The sequence below is a fragment of the Dermacentor andersoni genome, chromosome 8, assembly GCF_023375885.2.
Source record: "Dermacentor andersoni chromosome 8, qqDerAnde1_hic_scaffold, whole genome shotgun sequence".
Taxonomy (NCBI): Eukaryota; Metazoa; Arthropoda; class Arachnida; order Ixodida; family Ixodidae; genus Dermacentor; species Dermacentor andersoni.
The window spans coordinates 83,124,556-83,131,995 of NC_092821.1; the positions used below are offsets into that span (position 1 = coordinate 83,124,556).

Sequence of the window (7,440 nt, forward strand, 5' to 3'; positions counted from 1 at the left end):
GCAATCAAAAGCCAACAATGTGTAAATTTGGAACATTGATTGTACAGTTTGATGACCCAGAATGAGTAGAAATACACCATAAATGATTGACGATTAACTTTTACTTGACACAGGGCTAGAGCACACAGTAAGCATACTGCGTGCTCATAAGGTGTCACATCAATTTAAATTTTAGTGTAGCTTTACAGTGTACGCCTCTATTGTTGCATTCTGTCAGATGGATGGTAATGTTTCGCGTGTCTAGCAACTAGACTGTCTATATACAGTAGTAAAAATGTGCGAACTGTATTTTTTATTGATTGCATAGAATGTGTAGAACAATAAAGCCATACAATCAACGCACAGCGATGTGACTTTCTCTGCACATGTTGCAGGTTCAAAAAAGTATGGTGGAAGCTGTTGCCAAGGTTCCGACCAGAAATCCACTGACCACTGATCTCTACTACAGGGGATGGACAGCACATCGAGCACCCTCGACTGAAGCCAACCTTGTCCCGGAAGTTGGTGCTTCACAACTTTGCGGCAGCACTTCGTTTGCACGGGTGTGTGGCATTTCTTCCCCTAACATGCCTGCCTGATGTGCCATAAACTACGCAAGCAGTGTTTCGAAGTGTCCAGAATTTTTCCATTGCAGTGTCTACATTGTAGCTAACATAAGTGGCGTGCAATGGGGACACTGGTAAATGAGAAAAAACTTGATGTAAGAGAACACTATCGTATATGGGTTCAGATTGTCATAAAAGTGCTTACTAGACATGTAGAGACCTCCTAAAATGTAAAAAACCACAAAGAAAAGTTTTTCGGCAGCAATATTATCTGATCGCACGCACTAGTTAGTCCACCATATGCCCTGCTTCCAGGACAAGCGCCTGCATGACACCGCATTTCCACTGGCTTCACCTGCATCCAGCAAAACATTAGAAATCACTGGTGCACAGTGTTTTCTGTCCCCTTTCTCGACACCTACTGAACACATGGTAAACTGTTTCCAAAGCAAAAAAACAGAGGGAAAGGGCTCTGAACACATTGCATTTTAATGTGGCTGGTACTGGGTAACGCAAGTACTGTGGCCTAGTAGATTTGCACCAGGCAACCTGGGTGCCCAAAAAGGCTGCTGTTTACTTGCAAATGGCGAACGTATTGTGAGTATGTTGAAGTTCTTTTTTATTCTCATCGCTTATTTAGCTAGTGGAGACAGCTTTCACAACTGGAGAAGAAGCCTTGGAAGCATGAAACACTTCACAAAACCAGCTTCAATATAACGTGTCTGCATCACAATTTCATGGCTGCATGAGTGAACCCTCTGGTTAACATGTAAGAGTGTTCATGATGTTTGCCATGCATTATCCACTTTATTTACAGGTCAACCCTATCTTGAGATTTAAGCTGATGTTGCGTTTGGAGAAATTATGGCCGAGAGCCAGCTTTTGAGAATACAAATTGAGCTCGACAGATTAAACGCCAGAACAAGTCGCTCAGGATTTCAGATCAAGAATCTTCAAAGGCCAGTTCATTTAGTGGTGTTAATATTCTGCTCAAAGTTGTTGATTGTTACGTTCATATGGTGCCCAAGCATTGCCGTAGCAACTTCACTTGGAGTACATAGCAAGGGTGTATTCGACGTAAGCTGCTGGCTTTTTTCTGTGTTTTCAAAAACTGGTTTCTTGATCAGTTTGAATTTTCCAATTATGCATTGTTTATTAGGTGCTGTGTCCTATTTCCTTTTCCTGCAGCTTCTTAGTTAAACATCTGAATAGTGAACACAACTTGACCTTTTGCTTGATTTTCTATATTACACACCCTCGATGCAAAACAATTTCACTTCAAAACTGCTTGTACTGTACTGAAAGAATAACTTGAAGCAGCCATAGCCACCAATAACACGCAAGAGATGATTATGAGAATTGTAATATTGTTTTTTGATCTACAGGGTGTCTTAACTATCGTGCACCAAGATTTAGAAATATGTAAATGCGATGTAACTAGACAAAATGAAGGTAATGCTGTTTGCCGTCGCGTGGAGATACTCTGATTATATTTTGCATTCTGCCTAATTACATAATTCTTAATTAGTTAATAAATATCTCAAATAATTAAATGAAATGTGTCAATAAAAATTTGTAGAGCAATATGAAAGCCTCCTTATGCACTTTTTTGTTACTCTTACTCATTGTGTGCTACATAAAAGTGTTTTTCCAAGGAATAAGCCTGCGAATACACATAAAGTGTCTTGAGTGGCCAGTCATGTGTCAGTTTTGTGGTGCAAAGCCACGAATACACCTTAAATGGGTTCTTTTAAGAAAAAGACTTGGCTCAGAAAATTATCCTTCTTTATGCAGCCTGTGGAGACAAGGTTTCTTAGACATGGCCATGGCCTTCAAGGAAGATGCCGAGGCCACAGGCAGTTCCTCCAGTGACCGTGAAAAGGTCCCCTGGGGCAAAAGTCTAATTTGGCACCCCTACCTTTCTCCTGCAGCTTTTCTGTCTACTTAGCTAACCAGGTCAGTCAATGATGGCAAAGGGAAAAAAGAATCAACAGCTTAAAACGTACAACTTGCTCAAGCTCAACGCATTTTTGGTGTGAAGTTTTTCCCTTATCATTTATCAAAAAACGGGTAATAAGTATATGATATGGTCTTCATACGGACACCTCTTTCCCACAGAGAATTAGCAGTAAAAAAAGCAGCTTATGAAGGCTTGAATATTAGCTAGGATGATGTGGCATAGATAGGATAATGATTATGAATGTTTCTGGTAAAGGTAGTGGTAGTAGAGTGAATAATCAGTTTATATGTAGATTAAAAGACATTTCGTTCCAATGCCAGAATTTTAAATCATCCCAAATAATTCTTGCGTTTGATAGTCTATGCGCATTGAGTGACAGTGCTTCTTGATGCTTGCTTCTTGCTGACATCATTCTTATGCTGCATAATTCACCTGTTTAAATTCCCTATTTCTCCCGTTCAAGCAACTTTACATTCATCATAACATACCTTGTAGATGAGTTCCAGAAACTTGCTGACGAGATTAGGGGGCGGCGTGCACCCCAGGCTTAGATATGCATTCAAGAGCCTCATATTTTGCAAATGTTAGAAATACTCCTGCTAAGCAAGTTCTTGGTGTCATACAAGGTTATTTGCGAATACGAATTTGCCTAAATTTAGAAAACAGTCAACCTAAAACATGTCAAGCAATATCGCTGACAGTACACACACATTCCAACGGAACTAAATACAAATAAATATAGCACCAAATGCAGAATCATTGGCATGATGCCATTCTTTCAGTGGAATAAAATCTGTCCTGCGTTGTAAATCTGGAATCCTTTATAATCCAGACTACTAAATGCCTCATGAGGGTTGTGACGTAAAATATGCGTGTATTTATTCCTCGTTTTTTTACTTTAAGACCCGATAATGCTTAAACAGCAGTGAAAGAACTGAGATCACGGTACTTAATACTTTATATTGCTCCAGAAATTCGTTTTTCTGCCGATCGCAGCATTTGACACTAACAATTCTTGACAGAAAATGTGAGACAGAAGGCACATAACACTTAAGGTGGTGCTATTCACTTTGATTGTCTGGGAACAAAACTGATAATGTACATGTTATGGCCCTACGTGTCATTGCCTTTGAACAACAAAAAGGTAGGGGGTTTGCGTTTTGCAAAACTCCATGGAGGTTTTTACTGTGTGCAATTAAAATTAGAAACCTTCACAGCTGATACTAAATGCATTCTCCACAGCTTTAGGTTATACAGGTGCACTACTTTACACAGAACGCACTCTTTTACCTCATCACTGCCCACACTCTTAGGCAAAGTTACAGCCTTTGGAGTGCCCCTTCTGCCACACATTGATAATCGTCATCTGCCTTGTTGCGTTTCCTTTCTTTAACGCTGCGAGCCCTGTACTTTCCAGTAACGAACGGCATGCACATTATCAGCATGATAGCATTCCCGGAAGGAAAGTAGCAGGCGTGGCGTTTTAAAGAAAGGAAACACATCAAGGCAGATAATGATTATTGTTGTGCGGCAGAAGGGGCACTCCAAAGGGTGTAACTGCCTAAGAGTGCAGGTGGTGATTCAGATTCTTCAAAGGCGTTTCATTGTATGGGATGGCACATCGCTCTTCACTTATTTGCAGAATATTGCATTCCGATTGTGTCATATGAGATGAATCCATTAGAAAGCTGCCCTAAATTTATTACAGCTCTGTACTGGCAAACTGGCAGCAGCTTGCAGTGCTTGTGGACATTAAATTGTAACTGCCATATTATATGTAACTGCTAGTGCAGAGGCACGGCAGCAGCAATGGTTAGGGTACACTTGTTTCTTCTGTTCTGGGGCATGCATCCTCCACGAGAAAGCAGTTTTTTTCGTCTTCCTCTTCTACCACATTGGAATGTGAAATGGGGTGTAATTTGTAGGGTATACTCTTGCATAAACTTCATGAGCATTTATTCTTGCCTGTGCCACAAATCATTGTTGCTACCACTATAAAAGCAGTTTACAGCACCCGTAGGGAACAATCTGCGAATTTTTAACGAACAGTAAGGATAATGAATAATCGAATAATTTTTAGTAATTTTCAACAAATTTAACACTCTTTGCTTTCCACTGTGGTGTTTTTCAAACTGTAATGTTGGCTCAAGGTTTGTCTGCAGGATGTCATTTTGTGTGAATGAGTGCACTTGTGCGCATAACACCTCATCGTCAACATTCTGCTGCACAAAATGTCATTAGCTTTCGTATGCATTGGTCACTATCGGCTGCTCCTTTGTTAGTTGGAATGTAGCATTAATGTAAAGCACATTTGATGTTCTAACAAAAAGCATTGTGCCCTCTTATCTTCTAATTCTCCTACTTGATGCCTAGTGCTATAATAGCATGGTTGACACCATGAGAGTCAGTGTGGTGTATAATTGTGTCTGGTGGGGGGGGGGGGGTGTACATTAACTTAAGCAACTTTTCCAGACGACTTGAATCAATATTGTGGAATGCTGTTTTTTTTTCAATCACTGTTACCAAGTTTCACTTCGGTTGTGGCAACAAGTTTAATGTAGTTCGCTAGCACTCCTGCCAACAAATATAATGTGCAGGCATCTGTGTTGAAAAAAAGACCAGCTAATGGTTTGCGAGGAGCTAAGGTCCATTTAGACAAATTTTGAGCTTACACCGGTGGAAATAACTGGTGAATGAAAGCACACCCAGGAGAACTGACCATAATATTTTCTTTCAAAATAATAATGCTAACGCTTTGAACTGCATATGAACTGACTTGTTTAAAAAATGACCCATTTCCTTGTTCAAGTAAGACAAAGGTTCCACAAGAAGACAGAAACTTGAAGCCGTCAACAGCAGCATGAATATAAACATCGCTCGATGTTTTGCAATCTTGCACCTGGTTATCATATTGTCTATCCCATTTTTTTCCACAGGCTGTTCTTTACTGTTTTATGGTCATAGCCAGTTGAATTTTAATGTCCCTATTTTTTAATATTTCGTTAATATATCTTTTCTTCATCGCCTTTTAACAAAATATATATTCGTAATGTGCCTTCATTTACAATTTACAGTGATCTTGACCAGATGCATCTTGATACAAAATTTATTTTCCTTAATTCTTCGTTTTCCTTTTCCAAAAGTGCAAACTGTTTATCTTGATACCTATTTTGTCTTCTCGGAAGATTAGGTCTACTGGATTAATGACTGCTTACATGTGTACATCATTTTCTGTTTTGGTCACCCCTACTCTTTGCAAGAACTAACAGTAGTGCTCATACCCGCTCCATCACAATCACCACTGCTAAGCACACCCTTCCTTCCTTTATTTTAACACTTTGGCTTCTCTTGACCTATTATATGCACCAGTTTCTTCTCCCCCAATGAGGCTAGGGGCCACTGAGCTATGCACAATCCAAAACAACGCAGCCAAGGAAAACATTTGCTACCCTAATGACAAGCACCTATGTCGAAATGTTGGCTATAGCAACATCCCTTGTTCCAACAATGTTGGTCTACGTACATGTTTTTCTAACACAGAAGTTACTGCTTTGTCGTGTTCTGTGATTATACTATTTTGCCGCTTTGTTTAGGATGGATATTCACGAATACTATTTGTTTCTCCTGACAGCAGCAAGTTTATCCTTGCAAGCATTTTGGGTCAAGAACAACTTTCACCAGGAAGAAGTGCAAGACGAGTGATTGAAGAAAATAAAGTTGCTTCTGTGATCTAAGAACTTGAGGACTGAAATGTTGCACCTTTGTGTATATATGCTATGCAGTGCATTCATATCACAAAGTGCAAAGTGTTTTATCTCTGCAGCCATGTCAGTGTGTTGGCAAGACAATTTTCTCAATGGTGACCTGCTGCTTTGTCTATGAGCTGCCTTCATGACATTTGCATTAAAGGCGATGTACTATCGTGGACAAAAGTACCCTGGAAGTGCGAGCGCTGACCAAATTGCATTTCTGTTCAAGACCGCTGAAAACAGTGAGTCACGTATGCACATTCCGAATGCAGATGGTAGCACGGCTGATCCCAGCAAATAGTGCACCTAAAATTCGGTCGACTCTCGCACGTCCTGGGCAATTTTGTCCCCGATGGCACATTCTTCGAACAATGGATATGCTCTGCAAGATGAAATACGGGAAGCACCTGTACTTTAAAGGATATAGTAAAGATTTAGCATACGGAGTCTCTCGTTTTCTGAATACGGCAAGCACCTGTATTTTAACGGTTATAGTACAAATTCAGCATACAGTGTGTTCCGTTTTCTGAATACGAGAAGCACCGTACTTTTACGGTTATAGTACAAATTCAGAATACAGTCTTCCGTTTTCTAGATACAGAAGCACTCGTATCTTGTATTACGGTCTCTCTTTTACAGTTGTCCGTTCTACGGAAATGACCGTTCTTAATTTACGGAAGAGTGTTCGGTCACAAATTACCAGCAAATTTTCTGTAAAGTAAGGAAAATTTTTTTACAGTGTACGACATACGCACAACCTACAGACATGAGAGCCCTCGGATTGTAATTTGAATGTAAGAGAAAACACATTCTGTTACGTGAAAACTCACACCCCGTTTCCTTCGTTTTAACCATTCGTAGACCAGCGACGGCGCGTTAATATCTAGGAGTCCACGGAACGACGTGCCCGCTTCCTCGAAACCCTTCTAGATGGCGCTCGCTTCCACCGTAATGCGGATGACGCAAGAGGCCACGTTTCTACCAGAAAGCCCACCTTCGTACATATCATTTGCCGCGGCTGTTTCCGGTAAACATCTCGGTTGGACACGCTGCCATTTTGCCCGAAAGCGTGACAAGCAGTCAGAGATATTTGAATGCTTTCGCGTTCCACTCCCAAAGGCGATGCTCAAGCGGCCTCCTAATTGTTTCGTCTGCGACGGCACGCGTGGATTTATCGGCAGCGTCA

The 7,440-nt window shown here is 40.6% G+C and overlaps 1 long non-coding RNA gene across 1 annotated transcript; it reads left to right on the top strand.

The window, feature by feature from the left end:
- Positions 1-434: 434 nt before the first annotated feature.
- Positions 435-6,451, top strand: LOC129386761 (uncharacterized). The gene is made up of 3 exons (XR_008614069.2): positions 435-542; positions 2,340-2,501; positions 6,137-6,451. It is a non-coding gene; the product is annotated as an uncharacterized lncRNA (long non-coding RNA).
- Positions 6,452-7,440: the final 989 nt, after the last annotated feature.